The sequence below is a fragment of the Papio anubis genome, chromosome 8 (assembly GCF_008728515.1).
Source record: "Papio anubis isolate 15944 chromosome 8, Panubis1.0, whole genome shotgun sequence".
NCBI lineage: Eukaryota > Metazoa > Chordata > Mammalia > Primates > Cercopithecidae > Papio > Papio anubis.
The window spans coordinates 131,521,878-131,549,658 of NC_044983.1; the positions used below are offsets into that span (position 1 = coordinate 131,521,878).

Below are 27,781 nucleotides of genomic sequence, written 5' to 3' on the forward strand. Positions count from 1 at the left end.
CTTGTAAAGAAATCCTATTTTATACTTCACAAGACAAGTTCACAAATATTCATGTAAAATTTACACCTCAGTGATGGAGATAAAGAAATTGAGATATGCAAAGGTAAAAATGGGCTTCCTTCATTCACACAGCTGGCACTTGGAGGAGCCAAACACAGTTCTAGAACTTTTAGTCATGATGCATCACACTGCATTTTTGTATGCATCATGTGTACTATTCCTTGGATAGATTATGGCTGGTAAGAATAAGTGGGATATTATGCAGAGCACATTTTATATCTAATTATAAATAAAGCAAGGGTCAAAGAGATAAAAGGGCATCTCTATAAGCTGTCTTTTCCAAAAATGGAAGGATGAACTTTCCAGTGTGTAAATTTCAACATGGCTTCCCCATGCTGAAACATCAGTTAACTGTAAGTCAGTTTCACAATCCCATTACACTCGTGTTCATTTGACTACAGTTAGGTCCCTCTCATTCAAGAGACAGTCAATTAAAGACGGATTTGCCAGGCTTAATTTAATCTTCCATATTCAAGATTGCCCTCTCCGTTTGATAAGAAAAGAGATATTTAAACAGGCTCTTTTCTCTTAAATATCAAAATCTCTTAGCTGGGCTTACAGAATTGTTAAGACCATTAGTTCCTCTCCTGTTTTATATCTCCCAACCTCTAATTTATTACCTCTACCAGGCTGTCAGCATCACAACGGTCCAATTATATCATATTCATCTTTGTGCTCCTAATTTCTAGCATTGTGTTCTTTATTTAACAAAACCTTATTGTGTATGGACTTCGTGCAAAGCCCTGTTCATGTAGGGATGGGGATAGTAAGGAACAAAACAAAGTCTTTGCCTCCATTGTGCTTACTTCTAGGGGGAGAGAGAGGCAATAAACAAACAAATAAATGGAAAATATAATGCCAGATAAATTAAAGTGCCATGAAGTCAGGGGTAGGGAATGATAAAGAGCAGTTTTTAATCTTTTTTTTTTCTTTTTCTTTTGTTTTTGGATGGAGTCTCTCTCTGTCACCCAGGCTGGAGTGCAGTGGCTTGATCTAGACTCACTGCAACCTCTGCCTCCTGGGTTCAAGCAATTTTCATGCCTCAGCTTCTCAAGTAGCTTGGAATTAGAGGCACCCACCACCATGCCCGGCTAATTTTTATATTTTTAGCAGAGACGGAGTTTTGCCTTGTTGACCAGGCTGGCCTCCAACTCCTGACCTCAGGTGATTGGCCTGCCTTGGTCTCCCAAAGTGCTGGGATTACAGGGTTGAGCCACTGTGCCCACCCAGGTTTTTATTCTTGGTTAGTGCTCTTGGGACTCTTTCTGCAGTGGTCTCATTGAAACAAAGATCTGAATGAAGGGAAGACAGTAGCACTTAAATATCTGGAGGGAGAATATTCCAAAGAGAGGGAGCAGCAAGTACAAATATTTAAAAGACAAGAACCTACCTGATATGCTTGGCATAAGGGAAGAGACATGTGTGGCTGGAGAGCAACACCCCTGTATGGTGTCTGCCATATGGTGGACACTGAACAGAATTCAAAAGAACTAGCACCTAAAACAGTGCTCACCACGTAGCTGACCTGCAATTAATGTTTTGTTGTTGTTGTTGTTGCTGTTGTTGTTTTGTATGGATACGTTTGTACTCTCCTCCAATCTGCCCATACCCTAAATATCCATAAATGCTAGCTGTCTTCCCAAATCAGTGATCTCATTTAATGCACTCTGTAACAGGAAGGGAGCTAAAATTGGCTGTTATATATTGAGGCATGGCTTTATGTATTAAATGTTGGTTCTCTTCTTAAATTCCCATGCCATGGTTGTGGTTATCCTCATATAATGAACAAATAACGTATTGTGATGAACTAACTTGTTCAGGCCCACTCAGTCGTCAGGCTACAAAAACTGGGAGTTCAGATTTTGTTTAAAAGCCCATGCTTTGTTTATTCTCTGTATTGTCTATTCATTCAGGAGTCAGATGAAGGAAATGCTTTTCTCCTGATGTTAGAGATGAGGAAAGGTAGTGGACTCAGTTAAACATGAGACAGATTATGGAATTTTTTTTTTTTACTTTATTAGTATTATCAAACTCTTGCAGGAAACAGACATCACATTCAAAGGAGTATCTGAAAAGAATACAATGAAGAGACTGTTTCCTGAAGTGTAGGCACAGCAGAGGGAATTAATGAGGAATAATGAAGATCCCAGGCACTATCAATTGAGGGAAGCCATCATCTCACACAGGCCTGGAGAGGCAAGAGGGAATTACCAGAATTCAATAAAACCCTTGAAGATGTAGTTGAACTGTGGCTGTGTGAGGGAGGCCACCGGATAGGAGTTGGCTGGGGACTTTCCTGACTTGCCCAGAGCTATCCCAGTTTCATTATTGAAAGTCCTGCATCGTGAGAAATTTCTCAGTCCCAAGCAATCCAGGATGCTGAGTGAACTCAGCTGTTCCGACTTACATAGAATATTGTAACCAGTGTCAAGCCATAGCTAAGGAGGGATGGGAATGGGAGAGGGATAAGGTGAAACTAAGCTCTTTGTCTACAGACAGTGCCTTATACTGGTTCCACCCAATGGGATGCTTGAATGCAAGGGAGTTTATGTGATCCAACCTGTAAAGGTCAGTCTGTAGATGATCATAAGCAGGAAAGAGAAAGGCAGAGGACAGATCTGGGAAGTCACATGGAATATCCTCATGGGAATGCAGTGCAATAGGAGATAGGCCATTTGCACGGGGTGATGGGTGTGACACGCCACTGGGTACAGTAGTTGCCTGTGGAAAATCATGAGCTGTTTACAAAAGACAGTTTCACTCCCTAGCATGGCATCTTTGGCTCTTTCATAGCCCCAGCTTGACTTTCTAATCTTATTACCTGAAACGTTTCCTGTGTACATGGATTTTACAGTCACAAGGGACTACTTAGCATCCTCCCTCATACCTGCGCTTGTTGATGCTATGACCTCACTGATTCTGCTCCTGTAATGTCATTCTCACCTCCATCTGCAAGCAGTTTACTCACTTCCAAGACTATAACCTGTGCTAACAGGCTTCAACCCACAAAACGACTGTTTTTCTTTATTTTCCCACCATATTTTATACCATACAAACGGTTATTATTTACCTCCCTTGTCATGTGGCTCTGAGCATCTCTCCAAATCTTTGCTTCTACGGAGGTGGTGGGATGCTAGTCAGCACTGACTATGTCTGATTTGCTTTTGTCTCCCAACCTGGACCTAGTGCAATATGTTACACAATGTGTGTACTCAATCAACTCTTGTTCTGTGTAGAATTGAATTCAAAAACAAAATGTGACAAAGAAAATGTCCTGCAGCTTGAAACCTCCATAACTACCCTAAACAGCCTGAAGAAATTTAATTAGAAGAAAAATGTAGATTTCTCCCAGACACTCCTTACATGCCTTATTCTTAAGGAGAAAATGCTCACTGATGTGTCTACTTTCATAGGAAATAGATTCTGCTGAGTGATGATGATTCTGCCTGTCTGCTTCAAATTGAAACTCAGTAAAGGGTTCAGGAACAAACATTGGGTCTTGCCAACAGAGCCACATTTGTAAATGGGTTGCATAGCTTTTCCAGAAAGAAAACAGATTTATCTCATCATCAGACAAAAGCGTACATTGCCAGATTAAAGAGAGAAAATTCTATGCTTCCGTGATTTTTAGTAAGTATATGTTTCAGATATATTAAGTCAAGCCAAATGTCTTTGCTTTCTTCTAAATACTTTAAGAGAAAATAAGCTACTAATTATGCATGTATTTAACAGTAACTACTGAGGCCTAGTTGGCTCCAAGTGATGTGCTAAGGTAAGACAAAGAATAAAGAATTTGGAGTCCACAATCTTGCAAGTCCTAGACTCACCACTGCCAGGTGTGTGAACTTCAGCATCTTACTGGGTCTCTCAGCCTATTTCCACATCTATACAAGTGGAAACAATGAATCTATGCTGTTCTGCCTTGTTTTGAAATTTTTTTTTGTAGACTGTACAATTACATTAACATTACACTCTTTCTTAGGAACTTAATGACTTTCTCTGCATTGCAAGTCCCTTGTAAAACAAAGAGAGTGTTGCCAGTTCTGTCGATGGATCACGGTATTAGAGACAATGTTATATGTGCTGAAATTATACAAATCACAAACGAAAGACATTATTACTGAAAAGCCTTTGGAGCCAAAATAGTAAGTTCTTCAGAGGTCTGGGTGCTTGGGTGTACAGCTTTTCCTTTCCACTTAATAACTGTGTAGCATAAATACATTTCTTTATTTTAGTCTTAGCATCATTTGTAAAAGAGAGATGAAGATACTCACTTTACCTGGCCAAGCTAAGGGTAGAATAAAATGATATGTGTAAATAAAAGACTTGGAACATAGTTGGCATTCAGTAAAGTTGTTCTTTTTCTTCAATTATGGTATTTTACATTATTCAATAGAGATATGCAACATTTAGCATGGACAATCATAGAAATTCCTCAGGGACTCTCACGTCTGCTAAAGTAATATAGGTATATCAAAGGCAAAGGCATGCAGTGAGTTGTTAAAGAAAGCTGATCTCCTCTTAGGGATTGAATTTCTTATAAGCAGTTTCCCATATTGTGCCACGGTCCTTACAACATCGCATTTTACAATCAGCAAAACTTTCACAAATATTATCATTGTGGCATTGAGCTGGGATTGGCAGGCTTTTTCTGGAAAAGGCAATGTAATTAATATTTTCAGTTTTGCAAGCCATGTGGCCTCTGTCACAATAAGTCTACTTTTTTTGTTATAACAAAAGTGACTACATACAATATGTAACTGAATAAGCATGACTATATCTCAATAAAACTTTATGTACAAAAGACGGCAGGTAGCTGGAATGACCCGTGGGTTACAGTTTGCCAACCCCTGGCATAAATGATGTGTGACTTCCTAGTAGCCAGATAACGGAATAGCCTCACCACGTGCCCAGCCAACAAATACTGCAAGGAACACAGAAACAACTATAAAAGCTTAAATGTTTGCTTACAAGACAAAAGGTTTCCCATCAGTGATTAGTCTAGTTTAACGTTATCTCCAAAGAGTGATTTTCCCTAGTACTTTCAAGGCTTTATGCACTGTTTGGATTTTCCCAGTTGGAAGTAGAGAATGAAGTGATAAAAATGAAGTAGAGAAGGTTTACAATGCCTTTGCTAAACTTAAAAACAAAATTAGTGAAGCCTCAGAATCCTAAGGACTGAACTCTGAGCAATGCCTAACAGGGAACTGAGAACGATGGGTAAGAGCTATCTCAGGCTTCAGGTGACACAGAGTGGGATGAAGGATCAGATTATTCGAGGAAAAGAAAAAAGAACATGAAAAATGACCTACACTGGGACAATGAGAGACACTCTTTTGGCCACTTCTGGTCAATGTCTGATTAGTACCTAGCACCAAGCACAGACCCTCACACAGAGAAGGTGCCCAATGAAGGCTCTAGGTTCAAATCACACCTCTGGCACTGAATACCGATGTCCCTATGGATAAGGTTGTCAAATCCTCTGCATCTTAATCTCATTGTTTATAACACAGGGATAAAACAGTATCTACTCACAAGTTTAGAGTGAGAATCAAATTAGTAAAGCATATATAAAATATTTAGTATAATACTTGGCATATATTAAGTTCTTAATAAATGCTTATTATTATTATTATGTACATCAATGAGTTAGTGACCTATTGAGTAACTGAATAATGTGTTGCATGATTTTATCTTTCAGTAAGGAGGGGAACACATCCCAGAGGATACAGGGCTTGAGTTCACAAACCAGGCCCAGGCTCTCTGCTGGATGGTGGTCTGTGAATAATTCCCATGGACTCTTTGTACTTTTGGTTCTGTTTTGCAAGCTGATAGTTCCATCTCAGCTACACAGTGAAAAACCTAATTTATTAAATTTATCTTGACTTCCTTACCATCACATTTATTTCTGTCTGCATGAAACTATATTCATTCCACCTTGTTTATAACTTGGGTATTCATGAACCACTCAGTCACACATTACAGACAACTGCTGCTTTTATTTCTACTGATAATTAATTTTGTTCATTAAGAAGACTTCATTCTCCTACATCTCAGAGAATGATGTTATAGTGGTTTGAAAAGATCTGGACTCTAAAAGTCTGGAAAAGCTTTTGATATAAGAAAGAAAGGTTTCAAGATAGGGTACACAGAGAGATGGTATGTCAAAAAAATTTAGAAAGATCAGCATAAGAGAGCATGTGAAGAAGGGATTGGGAAAACATTAAATACAGGGGAAACAGCAAGTGTGAAAAAAACGGGTTCTCAGGAAGTGTAGGTTAACAAGTATCTCAAGAATATAGATTATTTGTATGGGAAGGGGATAGTCAGGTCCTCACTGATGATGGCTTCTCTATATCAGTATGAACATAGTTGACCCTTTAGTTACCAGAGCTGCTCCCTGTGAGATAGGAAAGATAATTATCTAGATTGAAAAAAAAAAATGTTGATCCAGTCTTCTTCCTTAAAACCTCCTTCTTCAAGTGATTTGAAACCACTTCCTAAGGAATGGATCACAGGATATTTGAGTGGCAGCACCCTGTTTTCATGGAAGTATTCCTCTCCCAGCTTTCCTATTTTCCTTGTATGATAATTTTAGCCTCTAGGTGAGTAGATGAGTGAAGAGCCTTGCAAAAACATGTCAAGCCAGCTCCACCTGCCTCTTGCCTCCATGCAGACAAAGGAAATCTTTGGTGTAGCCTGAAATCTCTGAAGTCACATATGATTTTATAAACCTTGGGGCCTTGCCCTTGCTTATGGGCCAGTATTTCTGAATCCTACCACTTGTATCCATAACAGAACCCATTTCTTAGTATATGCTTATAGTACATATTTCTTAGTTAGACTCAATCATTTCATAGCATTTTGAAGTTAGGGTGTATAGTTTTTAGGAGGTCAGGATTATAGATGTATCTTATGGAAATCACAAAGGCAGGAGGAGAGGAAGCAAACATTCAGCACAGGAAGAGAGAGTGTGAGAAGACTCAGCAAGCAAATCTATCCCCCTTTCTTACACCTGCTTTGTTCTAGCCATGCTGGCAGCCAGTTGGATGGGGCCCAACTACATTGAAGGTGTGTCTTCCCTTCCCAGTCCACTGATTCAAATGTCCTCTTCTCTGGCAACACCTTCACAGACACACCCAGAAACAACACTTTACCAGCCATCTAGGCATCCCTCAAAACAGTCAAGTTGACACTTAATATTAACCATCACACTCCCTATCTCTTTACCCATCCCAGGCCTCTTGTTTCTTTGGAAAACCCTGCCTAAAATAGATTTTAATACCAAGAGTGATGTTAAAGCAATGAAATTTTAAGAAAAAAAATAAAATTTTAAGCAAACCATAAGTAGAACTTAAAGATTTTGAAAATTCTTAATCTAGCCATATTGTAAACAATTACAACACTTAGGGTGTGAATGAGCATCCATTTGATAGAAGGATCAGTATGGGTGTGAACCGTAGACTTAACAAGTAAATCCAGGAAGAAATCGAACTGAAGGAGAAGGAGATGAGAAAAAATGAAGGAAGACTGTCAGACTTCTTGGATTTTACAGGACAGGACCAGGAAGCTGTTCAGCTGAGAACATGGGCTATTCTTCAAGACAAGGGAAGAATGCCCCTGAAAGTGATTCACAGATCATCAGGGAATGCCTCCTCAGTTTCAAAAGGGTAGATCACCACCTTGCTTTCAATAAGAAAAAAGGTCTCTGCCCAGAGCTGTGGGGTTGGGGCCACCCAGAGCCATGGGGAAATAATCCCTGCTGAGTAGAGTTGTTGGGGCAGAACCTTCACCTCAGTGGGTCTAGAAGGCTAAACCCCTGACCCAGTGGGTCTGGAAGGCAAGAGGGCTACCCCAGTAGGCCTGGGATATAGAATTGAACCAAAGAGGATTATTCTTGAGCCTTATGATCTCATGAAATTTGCTTTATAGTTTGGATTTATTTGGAATCTGATACCTCTTTCTTTTTCCTATTTTTCCCTTTTCAAATGAAAATGTCTATCCTATGCCCATCCTGCTCATGTATTTTGGAAGTACATAACTTTTTTGATTGTATGGGTTCACAGCTGAAGAGCAACTGACCCCAGCATAAATCATAGTTCAAGTCTCACCCGTATCTGATTTAGTTGATATTTTATTGAGACTTTGTACTTTAGAGTTTTGAGTTAACACTAAAAGAAGTTGGAAGTCTGCGGTGTGTTAGGATGAAATAAACATATTTTGCATATGAGATGGACATCAATTTTGGGAGACAAGGAGTGGAATGCTATAGACTGAGTGTACACGTCGCCACAAAATGCATATGTTGAAATCTTAAGTCTCAACATGATGGTAGTAGTAAGTGAGGCCATTGGCAGGTGATCAGGACATGAGGGAAGAACCTTCATGAATAGGATTAGTGTTTTTATAAAAGAGACTTTGGAGAGCTCCCTTGTCCGTTCACACATGTAAGGACACAGTGTGAGGATGGCAGTTCATGAAGCAGAAGGCAGGCACTGACCAGTTGCTGAATCAGCCTTGATCTTGGACTCCCCAGCCTTCAGAAACGTGGGAAATACATTTCTGTTGTGTATAAGGTGCCCAGTCTGTAATAGTTTGTTATTGCAGCCCAAACAGACTAAGACATGATACCTCATAGGACTGTTGTGATAATGAATTTTATATTTACCGATAACATTCACTTAGGAGTTGTTTTCTCAGTTTATTCCTGAACTTCATTGAAAGAAAAAGAGATGTTAGTTCCTATTGAGTCAAGCGTTACATTAATGTGGCTAAAATGCCACTTAGAAGAAGTGGTTCTCTTTTCTCTAGTTAGATAATTTCTTGAATTTTGCTCTTTTCTCTCCCATCATAGACTCCATTCTAATGGATTATGATTGATTTTCTTGCCTTGACTAGTTGGAACTCCAGGATATGTACAATACACATCAGCAGTCCCAGGCTGGAAGACTTTATGGGGCCTTGCAGATCTCAATTCTTATCCAATTCCATGAGGTCATGTTACTTTTAGCTCAGTTTCAACTTACAGAAGCATCAATTTCAGTTTAACTTAAGTTTGATAAACTGAAACCCTAATGTCATACTTAGTAGTTTTTTTCATACCCAACATCCAATTTTACTAATCTTTTTTAGAATCTGTAACCAACTTATATCCTAAATGAAACTTCTGTAGACGGTCTTGCACCTCACCACTCACCTGTAATACTGAATTCCCCGTTTCCACTCATACCAATCTCTGATTCATTTTTCACAAAGGATTTATTAAGTTCTATCTATACAATGACTTATCCATTACAATAAGACTAAAATACAAACTACCTATCATTGTGTACCCAATACTACATGATTTGGCCTCTCCCTAAGTTCCAATTCCATATCTTTCTGCTTCCCATACTGTTGGCTGTGCTGTGACCACACTGGTCTACTTGACTACACCAAGCTCAATTCCCATCTCCAGGCCTTTGAACCTGGTCTTCCCTCGACTTGAAATGCTTTTCCCTCTTGTTGTCAAATGTCTCTTTCTCTTAAGAAGCTTTTCTTGACCACTCTAAAGCGTTCTCTTCACTTTCAGTCATTCTTTACCATATCAAAAACATAAGCCTTTATTGCATCTATTAAGATCCAAAATTATTTATGCTATGTATTTTTCTTTCCTCATTATGGTGGAAGTTCCATGTAGATCAAGATCCTGACTGTTTTGTTTGTTATATTCTCGAAACTTGGAAATAATAATAATGCTTGGCAGGCACTTAGAATGAAAGAAATGTGTGTTAGCTAACTAAAGACAGCATCATCATAACCTTGGAGGAAGTAGATGTGTTATGTACGGGTGTGGGGGTTGTGAGTGTAACTGATCAGCTAATGCAATTGCTAGTTCTTTTTTTCAACTTTCAATTAGGTTGAGAGTCAGTTGTGCTGTTAATTTAAAAGGGAGAATCAGTTGTCCCCATGTGCTCCCAACAGTCTTGACACAGGGCTCATTACTTTCTCATATTTTCTAAAAAAGGAAACATAGTTGTAGCAAACACAATAATTATTCTGAATTTTGTTGACATTTCCATGGAAAATGTGGGAGTAGGCCCTCACTGCAGATCCCCCAGCAAGCAAATTCACTAGATCCTATTAGACATATATGTTCTTTCCAGAATCCTTAGTAGTGCCAAAAATATGTCTGCTTCTCCTTTTACCCATTCCTGTCTAGCTCTCTTCCTCTGAGAGGCGTGACTTTCCATTGTGTTCTCTAAACCACCCAAGCTTCTATTATGTCAATGAGTATAAGGGCATTGAAACAGCTCCACACTTGCAAACCCATCAGCCAAAAACAAACCAAACCATAACAACTGAAAACCTTCAGGTTAGAGGATTCACACATTAAATACTTTTATATCTGACATTATCCAATTGTGTATTGCACAGGATTGTATTTGAAGTTAGTAAATCCTCATTTGTAGTAAGAAGATCTTTCTTCAAAACCACTCCTGTGAACTAGCAAGTCAGGCTGAAATTCGAGAGAAAGGCCCCCGGAGTTAGCCTGCTGGTATTCTACCCACACACCACTTTCTCTTTGTATGAATTTGGACAGGTTATTGAATCACTCTGAGTCTCTGACTGTTCAGGTGCTGGAAAAGATTAAAAAATAATTTGGCCGGGTGCGATGGCTCACGCCTGTAATCCCAGCACTTTGGGAGGCCAAGGCAGGCGGATCACGAGGTCAGGATATTGAGACCATCGTGGCCAACATGGTGAAACCCCATCTCTATTAAAAATACAAAAAAAAATTAGCTGTGCGTGGTGGTGGGCGCCTGGAGTCCCAGCTACTCGGGAGGCTGAGGCAGGAGAATGGTATGAACCCAGGAAGCAGAGCTTGCAGTGAGCTGAGATGGTGCCACTGCACTCCAGCCTGGGCAACAGAGCGAGACTCTGTCTCAAATAAATAAATAAATAAATAAATAAATAAATAAATAAATGGTAATAATTTTCACTTTGAAAGACGGCTGTGGTTTTAGTGGTATAGTCTCTTGTAGAGTGCTTATCCCCATGTCTGGTACACGGTATACCTTAATAAAGGTAAACTTTCACTACAAACCGTGTACTTTTTGGTGAATTTCCTAACCTCTGTGCTTCAGTCTTCCTTAGTAAACTGGGCATAATAATACCTCAAGAATACGATGCATTCTTATTTACTCTAGTCACCACGATGTAAACTAGAGCTCCACAACTCATTCCTCCTGCCTAACTGGGACTTTTTACCCTTTAACCAGCATCTCCCCATTCCCTGTGCCCCCAGCCCTTGGTAACTACGCTGTACTCTATACTTGAAAATTGCTAACAGAGTAGATTTTAAATGTTCTCATCACAAAAAAATAAATATATGTGATCATGAATATGTTAATTAGCTTGATTTAATTATTTCACAATGTATACATATATCAAAATACCATGGCATACATGATAAATATATAAAATTTTTATTTGTCAATTAAGACAATAATAATGAAAATATAAAAGAGGGTTTTCATTTAAAAACATTTTAACATTTTTAAATATTTTATATATTTATATATTATTTATATAAACATAAATATAAATCTATTTATATATTTAAAAGATTTTAATATATTGCAAAAAGATTATTTGGTGGGAGTTTAGAACAGGAATGAATCAGGCTTACTCAGCCTGGGAAGTTTCAGGGTCTCTTTACAAAATGTACTATAACCAAAATATTGTACTTTTACCACCAATATAATCACCCTGCAGAGGTGGGTAAAAAAGCATGGAGAAGAAACTTTTCAGGGACGCCAGCATCTATTTGTTTCTCCCTCGTCCCGTGGTGATTTCAGCTATGTTGTAATTAGGAGCTCTTTGCTACTGAGCAGGATGCTCCTGTGTGAGGCACTTACAGCTTGTCCTAGGCCTGGTTCTCATTATATCATTTTCTTCTCCAGCTCTTCTCTCCCTAGGCTGCTGGGCAGGCAATTGACCACAGGTAATTGGTGCATTAAAACAGAACATGTAGATGCCTACTGAAAAGGAGCTTTTACAATTACATTCTGCTTCAATTAGGAGGCTGTTTCCCTTTCTCTTCCTGAGGCCTTACCCCTCTTCAAAGCAAAGTTTGAGTTCTGTAAACAAAAGTACAAAATTTGTGTACTAAAACCAGCTTGTGTCAGTAGCGGGAGGGGACCTGGGGCTAGGTTAGGATGCACTGAGCTTTTGAGCCAAGTCAGCTTATTTAATTCATGGAAGGAGAGTGTGTTCCTTTCTTTTGCTTCTGTCTTTGCTCAGATATCTCTTTGAGAGTTCTCAGATTTCTGTAGCTGCTGTAATATCAAGAAATAGGAAGAAGGAGGAAAATAAAGCGGTGACAGGGACCCTGTCTCTAAGCTCATCCACACCCCCAGCTGAAATTATCCTTCTCACTGGGGCACAGGTGCTGATTTCCCTGCCTGATTTGGTCATTAAACACTTCTTGCTGCTTCAGTACATTTTCCCCCAAGGCCCCTGTCAAGGATGCTGCTTCTCCTGTGATTAGAACACAGCCAATTGGGCCTCTGAACCTATTACTACCCTTTTCTTAATGACCTTATAATAGCTGCCGGACTTATTCAGGCCACTTGACAGATAACGATGTCAATTATGCACACCTCAAATAGTGTCTTCTCGCCTGGAACAATTTCTTGCTTAGTTTTGTTTTGTAAAAAATAGAGCCAGCCAATAGCAAGATAAATGCTTCTCTAATTTATATTTTCTAAATATGTCATACAGGTTTGGGTTCATGATCCAATACATTCATGAACTGCCATGGGACTAATAATACTAGTTGCTTCACAGATTGTATGTTGACAGAATTAAATAAAGTGAGTTTATTCATATAAAATTCTTAGGAAATTATCTTAAGATAAAGGGCTTTAATTATGTTAGTGATTGCCATCCTTATTTATTACAAATACAGCTTTTTTCCTCTTGTATGCAGGTGAGTTTTACTAAGTAGAGGTGAGGTTACTGAGGGAGGAGAACAAAAAGGTAGTAAAAGATGAGTTGTGTATTAGGCTGTCCTTGCATTGCTATAAAGAAATGCCTAAGACTGGTTAATTTATAAGGAAAACAGGTTTAATTGGCTCATAGTTCTGCAGGCCTGATAGGAATCATGGCACTGGCATCTGCTTGGCTTCTGGGGAGGCTTCAGGAAGCTTATAATCATGGCAGAAGGTGATGGAGGAGCAAGCATATCACATAGCCAGAGCAGGAGCAAGGAGGAGAGGAGGCACCATACACTTTTAAATGACCATATCTCACCAGAACTCACTCCCTACTTCTAAGAAAACACTAAGCCATGAAGGATGTACTCACATGACCCAAACACCTCCCACCAGGCCCCACTTCCAGCACTGGGAGTTACAATCCAACACAAGATTTGGGTGGGGACAAATATCCAAACTACACCATTCCATCTCCGGCCCCTCCCAAATCTCATATGCTTCTCATACTGCAGAATACAATTATGCCTTCCCAACAGTCTCCCAAAGTCTTAACTCATTCCAGCATTAACTAAAATGTCCAAAGTCTCATCTGAGACAAGGCAAATCCCTTCCACTGATGAGCCTGTAAAATCAAAAAACAAGTTAGCTACTTTCAAGATACAATGGGGGTATACGCATTGGGTAAACACTTCCACTTCCTGTGTTACTCCAGTCATAACACTCGCTTGAACTGCCCTGGCTGCAGGCCTCTCAGCCTCAGGAGCACTTTAGGAACTGGCTCACATTCCCCAGGAGCCAGAACACCTGTCGCCTATAGCCCTTGGGCTCTGTCACTGACTCAGGTGGTTCCCCACCTTCCACAACCAATCTGCACTTTCCAGCTTTTGTAGGTGGACAGTGAAGAAGACAAATGCAAATAGAATATTCTTTATTTTATCTTTGAAGTGATCAATTTCTCACTGTCATTAATTGCAAACTGATAGGTTAAAGAGCATAGGGTCCATGCACACCATGCCTCTAAATTGCCTAATATTGGGATGAGATTTACTTTTTTTTAATGTTCTAATCTAGTTGTGATGAATTCTAACTCCTTCATGTTGAGCTGCCTTTCATTGTGGTTTTAGTTTTGTTCTGCTGGGCAGGGGTTTCTCTGCTGTAGAGCTTTGACCAGGATGGGGTGGTTTCCTTCAACCCCTAATTCTTGGCAATTAGTTAACATTCCTTTCTGCTGTTCCATAAATTCTCATACATGCAGTGCCTGAATTCTACTATTATAAATAATGAACTGGAGGTTATTTTTTTTCTCTCTCTCACTGCAGCCTTCAGCTTTCTTCGCCTCTGCCCACATCTTAGATACTAAAAATACCTCTTAATATATCCTTGTACCACTGGTTGGAGTCAAAGGCCTCCAAACATAAATGTTATTAATTTTTCAATATTTTCTCCTAATTTAATTAGAAACCTTTTCCTTTCAAGTAATAGACACCTAGTTCAAACTGAATGATAAAGAAGGGAGGGATGGGAGAAGGGAAAGAGGGAGTTATTGGTTTGCATTGGGTGGAAAGTACAGGAATTGATCTGGTTTTTGTCAGGAGGAGGATCAGGGAATCACGGGTTAGCAGGATGTCATGAGTCACCTGTGTCTCTCTCTATTTCAGATTCACTCTTCTCTGTGAAATGACTTCATATTGGTGAGTCATTAATCAGGTGATCAGGAAATGTGGTTTTTGGCAGACAGTTGGGGTCATGCAGCTTGATATTCTGGAGAAGTAGAACCCTCTCCTCTTCCAAAGGACATCTCAGGTAAGGTTTTGATTAGTTTTGCTGATTTCACGACTATCTTGAACCAATCACCCTGTTGGAGAAATTAGCACTGTAATTGGCTATTGTGTAACAAGTAAGAATGTTGAAGAGAGTTCTTTGTGTGACAGTTCGTTAAATCACAGTTCCGAGTAGGAAGATTTCCCAGAAGAGAAGAAAAAGTTTATACTGAAGAAGATAAAGGGATTCAAAGGCCTCAAAAATGGGCAATGACCCAGCTCTCATCAAGATAAGGCATGAATCCAGCCATTAGTTTTTGCACACATAAATAACTATGCCCTTCATGTGTCAGAGGTCATGTAGACCTTAAAGAATTCCCACACCCACATGACAGTGGGCTGGTGTAATCACTTCCATTCCAAACACATATCTATGTGATATGGTGCTTTCCAATAAAGATAACTCATCCATTCAGTGACATTCCCCTGTCTCCAAAAAAACAGGCTTCTGTGACCTTGGGTTTAGTAAATATCTTGAATGCTCTTGCTATATTCTGTCCTCCTTTACTGCGTTGTCTTGAGTCTCAATTGGTTTGACTTCATCTCGTATTTTCTTTTACCCTAGGGTTTAAAAATTCATTTAAAACTTGAATTGACTCTGCGTTGAGCCATAAACACACACTGGTTTACCTCCTGCTTCTGATTTCTCCACCTCAACTCCTCCCTAAGCACTTAGAAGGTTGAATGAGAAAAGAGAATGAACGTGGGCTTAGAAGGCAGGCAGGCCTGGGTGTGAACTGTGTGTTCACTTAACAACAGTGATGCCAGCCAATATCAATAACTCACATACATAGTGGCTTGCTACTATGTATGTAGCATGCACTGCCCAAAACACTTTTAAAACATATTTTCGTTTTAAACACATTCTCCTTTACTTTATACTCTATCTCTGACTCCTCTTGTTTTTCTTCCTTTTTTGCATCCTCCTTTGCTTCTCCTTCTATCCTCTTTCTACTCACTTACTGCCATTTTCACTACGGAGCTTTGCAGAGTGGGAGGTAAGCACTGCTTAGTATTTAAGTCACTCAAGTAACCTCTTCTCCATATAGTGTGCTGGCATGGCCGAATATCTCAGCCCTATGCCTGGTACTGCCCCTTCTGTACTTCCCAATAGGTATTTCCTTTGGGTGCCATTTTGTTCATCCAAAGAGAACTCTGGGAGAATCCCAATCACTGTCGTTGCATTTATCCTCTCCATGCACTGCTGTCAGTGTCCTGTGCCCCATTAACATATTTGTCCTAACTACCTTCTCCTTTACCCTCAAAATTCAAATTGACCCTGTCTGATTCTGCTCAACTCCATCATTAAGGAAGGCATGCTAATATCAAGTATCCACCATATGTCACACATTCCGCTGGGCTCCTAATGTAACTTACTTCCTTTATATTCACAGCAACCCTCTGAAAGAGGTATTCTTTTCTTAATCTTATGAATAAAAGAATTAAGACTCAAGGAGGTAAGTGACTTGCCAAAGACAACATAAGTAGAAAGACTGCCTGGGATTCCTACCACGACCTGTTTAACTCAAAGGTCCACACTTTCTCCATTCTGCCAAACTCTATCACTAACAAGAGGACTAGATGTCGTATCGATTCACTAACCACACCCTAGACAACCATGCCTCTGCACTCTCCATGGCAGCAACTGACTTCCCTGTTAACTCCTTTAGTGTTTTTTGTTCACTTACCTTGAGTCCAAGAAGTTAGAGAGGCCATTGTAAAGAAATGTTAGATTCTAACTCCTGCTGGAAGCAAGAGAGTGGAAGTCGGCGGGACACTGAAAGGTCACTACAGTTTGTGGCAGCTGCTGGTTTTGAAGCACTGGTCTACACTCCACTTTCCTTTCCTGTCAACCCATCCCTGGTTCTTAAAGAGGTCAAGGTCCTGCTGGGTAGCTGATGGGTACAGTTTCTTTCTGTTATGACGATTATGAAGCAAAGACTTGTCATCTCATGCTCACCAGTAAAGCTTTGCCTTTGTTTCATTCAGATATTCTGTATGAAATCTGGGGCCAGTTTTAAGGACAGAGAGAAACCATGCAAAAGAAAGCAGGGGTTGCTGCTGTCTTAGGGATGGAGGAAAGGGGCCATGAGCCTAGAAATGCAAGAAGCCCCCAGAAGTGAAAAAGTCAAGGAAAAGATTTTCCCTAGAGACTTCAGAAGGGGCATAACCCTTTAGATACCTTCATTTTCGTCCAGTAAAACCCAGTTTGGGTTTCTGAACTCCAGAACTGGACAGAAAAAAAAAAAAAAATTCTGTGGGTTTTTTTGTAACTTGTTTATGGTAATTTGTTACAAAAGCAATAGAAAGCTAGTGTACTTATCTCAAGTCGTTTTTCCTCCTGTAAAGATTTTCATTGTGTGTAGTCTTGATACTTCTCATCATCCTGCAGAGACAAAGCATGGGCCAGCACTGACCATATTACAATCCCGAGGTGGTAGATCCCTACAGTATAAGGATAATACAGGTTAAATTATTTTGTTCTTCACTTTTTCTTTTGCACAATACAGTATTGAAGGTTTGCCCATCTGCAAAGCAACCGTTAGTTCTTCTCTGTAAGTAAAACTTATTCTGCTTATTTGAGACAAACGCACTGTCTCACCCTTAGGCTAAATGGTATAGTCTCAGAAAATGCCATTAACATTCCACCTTCCCACTTCAGAAGTGAAGTATCATTCACTTGCTTTCTCTCAGTAGAAATATATTTCAGGATTTGTTTTATTTTTTTTCTCAGGCCCCTCCTTTTCAGTGTCTTTATTGGCTTGTCTTCCTTTGTCCATCCCTTAAGTATCAGCGTATCTGATGGCTGGGGAAGTCCCTGCTTTTCACACAACCCTGCTTCTTACACAATAAAGGCAATTCAATTTTTTAGCATTTGGGGTCAGAAACCTCTGAACAATTGTTGATGTTCAAAAATTTACTTTTTTACAGTCCCACATCTAATCACTGAGAAAATCCTGTTGGCGTGGCTTTGCCTTTTTATCTGCCCAAAACTGACTTGCTTCTTACAACCTCCTCGGCCGTCACTGTGGTCGAAGCCAGTGTCTCTCTCGTACCTTAATTATTACATTTACTTCCTAGTTGCTCTCTCCCTGCAGCCACCCTTGCCCAGAGTGCTACTAAGAACTCACCAGGCAAAGCAGTCATTTTGAAATGTGAGTCCTATTAGGACATTCCTCTGTTCAGCCTTTCCCACGCCCACACACGTCACTCACAGTGAAGTTTGTTTTCAGTGTAACCTAGTCACTAACCTGACTTCATCCTCTACGACTTTCTTCCTTGCTTACTCTGCTGTGGCCACACAGCCTTCTTGTTCCTCCTAGAACACATCAAATAAGCTTCTATTTCGGTGCATTCACATTTGCTATTTCTTCATCTTCTTGGAGTGTTCTCACGGATATCCATATGGCTCACTTCCTCACTTCCTCCAACTTTCTCTTCAAATGTCCTCAGTTTGGCCTGTGCTGATAACCATATTTCAAATTTCAGCTTCTGCCACAGCATTTACTTTACCCTAAATAGTCTATGTGATTTACTCGTTTATCATGTCTAATGTCAAAATGTGCCCCCTCACCCACGTAAACTCTGGGAGATCAAGGGCTTTTGTCTTCTTCCATTTCCCAGCTTTTCCCTCAATACCTAGAACAATGCCTGACATAAAATAAACGCTAAAAAATTCCATTTTTCTCATTTTGTACATTTTTTTGGGGTAACTTCATTCAGTTTCATAAACTCATATGCCAGGGTTTCTCTGATCTCCCTCAGAGTGGCTCTGTATGAAGGACTGTCACATTGTCCATTCAGTTCCCCAATCCAGCCATTAGGAGCTGCCACATATTTTATTCAGGCATTAAGTGGTCAGGCATTAAATGCATTCGCCTCATACGCCAGGCACAGTGCCACACACCAGGGACATCTTTGTGTGAAACAGAAATGGTTCTTGCTCTCAGGAGCTAATAGTCAAGTTGGGAACAGCTAATCACAAAACAGATAAGCACCCAGTGAAAAGAGACAATATTTACTTTATAATCTTCCAGGTTTCTATGGTAGGAAAGGAACTTCTATTGTCACAATGTTAAAAGATAAGAGTAATGATAATAATGCTGGCAACATTAGCACATGCTCATATTGCACTTCCTAAGTGTCAAGCATTACACCGAATGCTGAGACCAACCCTATGAGATGGGTAGCATTATTGTCCCCTTTTACTGAGGCAGAGCTGAGGAACAAAGAGGTCTCATGGCTGGCTCAAAAACACAGGACAAGAAAGTGTCTGAGTTGGATTTGAACCCAGACAGCCTGAGAGCAGTGTCTTAATTGCAATGATGACATTTTCATTGTCTTCCTCCAATCAGTAGATTGGAAAGTAGAATCAAGCATTTGGAGCCAACAACATTCTGGGTTTGCTTTTTCTTCTTAGCAGTCTCAGTACCAGCCCCCAAATGCACCCCACTGTTTGCTTCCAGTTTCAGGCAACATGCATTCTTCTCTCTTCTTCCTTCAATCTAAGGAAAGTCACAGCTTTCTGCAGTCATTGATTTTCATTTTTGCTCTATCAGTTTTCCAACACCTGTGTAACCGTATTTGTGTGCTTGATCCTCTCTATGTGAAATATTCACTGGGTTTTATTTCTTGACTGAGTTTGAGTGATCCAGTTTTATAGGTGGCTCTGATTTTCACAATAACTCTATCCACCATAGATGATTACCTCATTTTATACCTTAAAATTTTAAAGTTTTGGGTAAGTTAAGCCACTTGTTTTTCAAGGTCAAGGATAGGTTTAATCTCCAGGACTTACTACTTTCAAAAACTGTGCTCACTTCACAGGAACATTGGTTGGCATTTTCAGATTAGACGTTCAAGGACTTACTCATTCAAAGCCAGATGTCTCACTTAAATTGTCCCCTTCAAAGTTCTATTCTTGTCCTCAAAATGTTTCGACATTCCACATCATATTCTTTTAAATTTCATCAGTTGTAGCTCTTCAGTCTTTCAATCTTTGAAGAAATATGTGTGTTTAAGAAAAAGCTTATAACCTAGATCTTCAGAATAAAATGATCTTATTATACTTGAAAACATCATTGGAATTAAACACATCACATAACTACAAAATGACAAAACTATGTTCTCTATGAGATGCATGAATTGACTCTGAATTAATTTACTGAGATCCAGTTAAGTAGCTAAATCCGGATTGAGAAGATAGTTCCTAAGGAGAGAATAGTCCATGTGGTTTGAGTGGATAGTTTCTGTCAGAAAGGAATGTGAAAGATGCAAAATTAACATTAACACACGTTTGCTAGATACTTCTGTTGCTCTGTCTATGTAACAGACATGCGCCTAGAGGGTAAATGAGCATGACAGGTGTATGAACCTAATTTGAGTTCCAGCCATAAGTTTCCAGGATATCACTGGCGGAAAATTCTGGAAACAAAAACACACAATAAAGTTGTATAGCGAAGAATCATTTTCACCTGATTCTGACGGTTCTTAGGAGCTGTGATTTATTTCCATGATCTCACTTTATTAAAATGTCTTTTTTCACCCACTTTTCAGAAATTGTGAACTGCAATTTATCTTTTTTACAGATGCAAATTAAAAGGCAAACAGAAAGAGTGTTTGGTTTGGATTAGTAAGAAAAGAAAAAAAAAAAAAAAGATGCAGCTTCCGCAGTCACAACGCCCTAGAAATGTTTGGGTACCAGTGTAGCTTTAAAAAAAATCACAAAAAAGAAAAAAAAAAAAAGCTTCAGAAACACAGGGTCTCCTTCACTGCTGTGGAGACTCTTAGCGTCTTTGTCTTTATTCAACACAATCAAGATTCAGCTTAGGGTGAGGAGAGCAGCAAACCAGAAGATAAATAAGGGCCTGGAAAGACAGGCAAGAGAAAGCCATCCTTTTTACACAGCATCTTATTACAGCAAAGTGAAAGGATATGGTGAAAATAGAAAGAAACAGCAGCGAGAAGTAGAAAAATAGATAAAAGAGAGAAAAATTCTCAAGGTTTTGGAGATGTTTCTCAACCAGGAGAATCAGGCCTAAAACTTTCCCATATCCAGAAGGATAGGGCTGTGAAAGGTGGATATTGAGGAGGAGAAGGCAATATGCTGGGGGTGGGTGGTTCATTTTCTGATCGTAGAGGGCTCAGTCAGAGTGTTTTGGGGGAAGATGCTGACGGAAACTTAGAGCATTTAGAGTGTGTTGCAGAAGATGCATGAGGGAGACAGGGTCTAGAGACCACACTGGAAAAGACAATATGAACACGAGTCCAGAAAATAGGGAGCAGATTGGACTTGTGTGTCACATTATTTATCTTACCACTGACCATTTTGTACCAGGACAGGCTGAGGGTTACTTATGTTGTCTCCTGGGAGTTTCTCCCCTGCCCTCATTGCAGGGGAAGCTGCACCAGTAGGTCAATGGGCTGCACTCATTACGACTGGCTGATGCCTGAGCCATACTGATTTTTATTATTCTGAATCTCTCTCCTATTTAGTACATTTTCTGGGACAGTGTAATGATGCACCAAAGAGGAGCTACAAAGCCACTGAATGATTCCTATTATGTGCACCTAGCCTGCAAAAAGCTCCCTTTCTCGAGAAGTCGGAGTGAGTGGAGTACATACAACTTAACTTTGATCTATCTCAAAGGCATAGCCAGCTCCCTGACAAGCCAGTCTCCGCAGAGCACGCAGGCATGGCCAGGCACCCAGTGGTTCTGACAGCCACAGTAGCTCTGTTGTACTAATGGGCTTCTCTTAATGCTGAAAGATCAGCTCTGCAATTTGCTCAACAGCACTGGGTCAGCTTTGCAGAGGCCTTATTGCTCCCGTTCAGGCCATGTGGTCTGTGAGTTGGAGCAAGAGTATATAGTGAGTACTTCCGTGTGAATAACCCTGCGGGAGCTCCCTGCACTCCGGTTATGGACTGAGACAAGTCCCTGAGCCTGGATAATTACCTATAGGAAGCATCAACTCTAATCATTGGAACTGGCCAAAAGGCAAATGTGGCCTCTGAGAGTGACCATGTTGGCCTGGGTGCCTATTTAAGAAAAACTCAATGATGTCCTAATTTGTGCTGCACTGTTTTTCTGTTTGAACACGTAGAACTGCTTTCATGGTTCCTGTTTTCTCATCTATGACCCCATCAGTAGGCATCACTCTGAGAGCAGTACTGATTTTCTAACATACATTCTCTGAAGAAGGTTCTTTATTCTCACCTCTGCATTTCTTGGAAGAATGTGGTGTCATGACAGCAGGGAGGCAAGAGTGTAGGCTTTGGAGTCAGATAGAAATGGGTTTGGAGCCCAGTGCTACCATTTAAAAGTTTTGTGATGTAGAGAGAGTCACTTAATCTAACTGTGCCTCAGTTTTCACATCTGTATAATGGGATCAATATAGTCCTCCTAAATAATGGGGTATCATTAGGATTAGCTGAGTGAAAGCAACCATGTCTAGCACAAACAAGCCCTCTGCAAATATGAGGCAGGACCTCCTCCAGAGTTGGCCTTTACTTGCAGGCTCAAGTTTGCTGCAGGCCTTATTTTAAAATGCAGTTTGTTTATTTTTGTTTTTTAAATTTCCAGGTATGCTGAGGCCAACAGATTAGATGATATCATTGTAAAGATAGTTTATTATATTCATAGTTCCCAAGAGAAGATGACACACCACACCACACAGGGTCACACAGGGTCACACAAGGTGTGGGTCAGAAGGCAGACAGGCAAGAAAAATGGGGAAGAGCCTTGACTGGTGTTTCTGTGGGAAGGAATAAGTGAGGCGGGTATATGGATTTCGAATTGGCAAGTTTGAAGAACTTCCACAGCCTCTGGAGTGTAGGACTTGTCTCTAGTTATCTGGTACCTCGTTCTGGGTGACTACAGTAGATGAATAGTGGCCCAGAGCATAAGAGCCCGTAGAGGAGGTGGTTGGGGTTTGGGTCCTGGGTGGGTTCATTTGCATATGAAAGAGGTACTCTAGAATGAGTCATTTACATCACTAGGAATGAACTAGGTCTGAGAAGAGCAGTGTCTCCAGCAAGACCCCAGATGCCAGCGCATAAAAAATACAGAAAATAAAAATGCACAATGAATACAGGTCTTTTCTTAGTGTGTCCAGACAGAAAAGGGAAAATCAAGGAAACTAACTGTTATTGAGTACCTAGCCGACAGCACCTAAGAACATTAACACACGTACTTCACCTCTTGCAGCCTAAAGTTCTGCATTCCTCAGTTTGGGATAGCACCTTGAGCTCCATGCTTTCCATTTCTCATATCTGTGAAGTGTTACCCAACGTCCATGCTTTGATTCTCATTATAATGATAATAGAGCTAGTATTTCACAATTAAGTCTTGAGTAGACTACTCCTTTCAAATATGTCTTCTTTGTGACAGGAAACTATTCTTCCGTTTCTGGTCTCCTACCTTGTCTTCTTAAATTTATTTTTGCCCTTCTCCTGTCTGTTTTTGCACTACATCAAGAACGAACTTTTAAGAATGCAAACTTAATCATGTATTTCTCTACTTAAAATAATTTTCCATAGCTCTAAGAAAAAGGTTACCATCCTTAGTCTGGTCTACAAAGCAGGTGGGACCACCCCCTGCTTTCTTCACCACCAGCAGCTGATGTCACTGTTCTTGTCATTTTCTGCCCTGTAACCACATTGGTTTCCTTTTTCTTTCCAAGAGTCATGTTCCATTCCACCTAAGGAATTTTGCATGTACTTGCACCACTTGCAGATATATTTTCACCACCCAGCCCTGAATATTCACTTGAATACATCTTTCAAAACTCAGACATTTCTTGAAGAAAACATTTGTGATCATCCCAGTACAGGTCAGGACCCTAAAATCTATTGTCATGCACCCAATATTTCTGTTTTATTATAGTTAAAATTAAAAAGTTAAATTCAGACACTTAATTGAGGGTTTTAAAGATATCTTTCTGTTGACTTCTAACATATAAAATTAGGATCTGTGCCTGTCTTGTTTTATTCACAATCTCTAGTACATAATCTCTGACATAATTTGGAAAATATTTTGGACATTAATCCCAAATTCTATTTAAAATTTGTACAGACATTATTGTTAACATTAATTTCCTCTTATTTTCTTACCCCATAACAATTTTCTTGCCCCATAACGATTTTCTTATATACATCCTAGGGACCCGAAGGTTATTTATTTGTATAATAGTATATTAAAAATTTGTACTACATCAGATTGTAAGAGTTTAATAAAATTATGCATGTGAAAACATGTACATGATAATGTGTTACACAAATGTAATGGGTATTATTGCAAAAAGTCAATGATCCTGTTTGAAATTTAGTCTTAATTCAAGTCATCAACTCTATGATTTTCATAAATTGTTCATTTCAATGTGATTTATTTCAACATAATTGACAGCTGATACATGAGCAACGGACTATGACCTTTGAACTTATATTTTAAACATCTGCTTATAGAGAAAGGATATGACATTCACGTTCTTCTATCACCTTCTAAATGAAATGAATTGACTAGAAGAATGTCCGATCAACAGTAGTCCACACCTGCAGCATTCTTCATATATAGGTCTGGTACTAAGTACCTGTAAAAACTAGTATACAAGGTTGGTGCAAAATTAATTGTGGTTTTTGCCATTATAGAACGCCACACACAGAAGAATAATCTGAATAAAAATATTAATAAAAAGACTAAGGTCTAACTATTCAAAAGATCACATGCATTAGCCAACACAGAGCAGTGAGAAAAGAATGTATTAGTCACCGTAGGCTAAGTTAATCTTCAGTAACAAATGAGTCATAATCTTGATGACATTCCAGAACAAAGTTCATTTCTCATTCTTGTTCATGGATGTTATGGATTGTCTGACTGTACTCCGTATATGTATGGTGTGTTCTGGAACATATGATGAAAGATAGCTCTTACATAGGTTTTGCCATCTCTGCGGAAGAAGAGAAAAGAGAGATGATGGAACCACATGGGAAATATGTGTTTTGTCTTGGCCAGTGATACATGAGTGAAGGTGACATGTGCCACTTTTAGGCAGAGATTTAAATAACCATCATTTGGGATGAATACAGACTTCCTGCAGAAGCCACAAATGGCTTGAACAAAATCAATCACAAATAGCAAACGAGAAAGTAGACTTCAATTGACACATGATTGAATTTGGAACAGGTAGGCTGGAGAGAATATAGAAAATTATTCTGGACATTTTCAGAATTTTTGTTGGTTTTTGTTTCGCTTTGTTTTTCCTAACAAAGCATAAAGCCAAGTGGTGCATAATGAAATAAACAAGCCTTAAAAGCCAAAAATTTGATGGCAGCCTCTTAGAGAACACATTTGCCATCATAGGACGTTTGTCTTCAGGTCGATGATGTACCTTCCACTGGCCCTGGTCTTTGCTTTACCCCTTTTCAGTCATCACTCAAACTCACTCTAGGACTCCTTCCCGCCTACTGTAGAATCCTTTTGTGATGTCTCCAGTTTGGGATATATAACCCCGGTTCACTGCTCCTGTAGCAGCTGCGTGGTCCTTCTCCAAAGCATATGTCAGACAACTACTGAATATATACATATTCTTTTTTCTTTCTGTCATTAGCTTGTGTATTCTCAACAGGAGTGATGTCATCTAGCGGTGAAAATTAGTTCTTTGTGGCAAAAATTCTTAAAATCTTAGCTATGACAATGATCTGTGACCCTCTAAAGGGCCTTTCAAGGGCCCCAGTACATAAACATGGTAGGGTGATTAGAGAAAAAAATTACAAATATATATATAACTGCCTCTTAGGGAAGTATTACTATTTAAAAATGAGATGTTGAGAAACACTGCATTAAACTTGATCTGACAAGAAGCTTCCTTTCACAGAGTCTGGCATATATGAAGGACATCATAAGTTTAAATAAGTAAATGAATAATGAATGAAGCCCATGTTGTAGATCATTAGATAAAGCAAGATGAACTGAACAAAATTTAAAGGGAATGATCCTGGAAATGACCCAAGTGATCACACTTAACTCAGGTGAGGATTGGTTCCATAGAGCACATTAGACCAAGCCAGTAGGTGATGAGGCCATGTCTTCAGGTGTGTAAAGTTAATAATAACAGAAGCAAAGAACTAGTCAGGGGCTGATACAGTTTTGGGTCCTGTTTCTCATTTTAATTTTTAATTACTTTAGAAGGAAAGACAGAGCTGAACTGCCATTCATTCCTATAATCCCTTTCCATCTTGACCTTTCTGCATCCACAGTTATCCTGCCAACTCCCTTAGACATGGTGACAGAGGGAGGTAGAACTTTAAGAGTTGGTAATAAACTTTTATACATGTAAAATCAATTTTTGTTGGCATAATCTGAAAGAATGTCAATTTTTCAATGGCATTTCTTGTAATGAAAAACAGTCATGAGGTTTGAAGCTACGAGTGTTCTCACCTGGGGAAGGGTTTTAAACTTTAATGAAGGTCTTTCTTTCTAAATGGCTGAAAGATTTCCTAATTATAATGTCACTACAGGAAAAAATACCTTTGCAAAAAGTGAGAGTTTAGTGCAATGAAAACATTGCTGGGGAAGGATATGGGAAATTGCATTTTCTTCCAATGTGTCCACTGTGGCCCCCGCTGTGGGACTGAGCAAGTCTCTTCACTTTCATGATTCAAGTCTCACATAATGAGGGCTTTAGGAGTATAGGTCAGTAACAAACATTTAGCAAATATTGAGCCCCCTCTCTGAGCCATGCGTGATGCTAAACTGCGGATGTGGAAGCTTCTTGTCAAGTACGAAGTTATGTCACTAATAGAGGTCTCAGGTTGATAGAAAACATAGTTTGTCCACTTTTTCTGCGTCACAGATTCTATTATTTTCTCTCAAACAGTCCCCGTATTTTGCAATCTTTTACTAAATAAAATCTATTTATAAATTAAATTTTGTTCCAATTTTTACTTTAGTATTTTACTTATAAAAACACTAACATAAGGGGAACTGTGAACATTTTAAAAATCAAGAGAAATATATCCACTAGTGACAAACAACACACTAATAAAAAATCATAATGATATTCACATTAATCAAAAGAAACAATACTATTACTAATATCCAAACAAATAAAAAATCATAACTTTCAGATCTGGATTTTTCCTTACAATTTATTCTATATTCATATACATATTCTATATATATATTTTAATATCTATATCAATTTAAGAAAAAAGCTATCTATGTTTTGGTTTTCCTTCCAGTTTATTTTATAGCATATTTGACATAGTTATAATGCACATGCAATTTTATCTACATTTCAATTTTAAACATTATAATAGAACTATTTTCTATATTCCCACATGCTGTTCCTAATTAACATTTGCAATTTCTGCACAACCTTGCAGGATATGCTTGTGGCAGAATTTATTTTGCCAGTTCCTTCTTGGTCATATATTTTGCTCTTTCATTCTATTTGTTGTTTTTTTCTGAAATGGAGTCTTGCTGTGCCGCTCAGACTGGATTTCAGTGGCTCACTGCAACCTACACCTCTCAAGTTCACGTGATTCTCCTCCCTCAGCTTCCTGAGTAACTGGGATTACAGGCACCCACCACCATACCTGGGTAATTTTTGTAGTTTTAGCAGAGACGGGGTTTCACCATGTCCCAGGCTGGTCTCCAACTCCTGACCTCAAGCGATCCACCCGCCTCGGCCTCCCAAAGTGCTGGGATAACAGGCGTGAACCATCGTGCCCAGCCTTGCTCTTTCATTCTTGATATCAAGTATGGTGCTCAAGTGGAGTGAACATCCCTCTGTATGAGTTTGAATAAGGGAATGAATAAATAAATGAAGCCCATGTTGTAGATTGTTAAATAAAGCAAGACAGACTGAACAAAATTTAAAGGGAACTTGATCATGAAAGTGACCGAAATGTATATAGCCTTG

At 39.3% G+C, this 27,781-nt stretch overlaps 2 long non-coding RNA genes across 4 annotated transcripts in view; one reads left to right on the top strand and one right to left on the bottom strand.

Annotated features, from left to right (window-relative positions):
• LOC110744020 overlaps positions 1-27,781 on the top strand; it is a 136,754-nt gene that overhangs the window by 41,503 nt on the left and 67,470 nt on the right. The window contains exons 1-2 of one of the 3 annotated variants that reach the window (XR_002524044.2): positions 1,209-4,205; positions 14,699-14,843. This is a non-coding gene — a long non-coding RNA (uncharacterized LOC110744020). Of the gene's footprint in view, positions 1-1,208; positions 4,206-14,587; positions 14,844-27,781 lie in introns of those variants that run through there. The other 2 variants (XR_004185958.1, XR_004185957.1) reach the window with 2 other exon arrangements.
• Positions 24,228-27,501, bottom strand: LOC103887166. Its single transcript, XR_004185956.1, has 2 exons — positions 27,456-27,501; positions 24,228-24,805 (listed from the first exon to the last, which is right to left on the bottom strand). It is a non-coding gene; the product is annotated as an uncharacterized LOC103887166 (long non-coding RNA).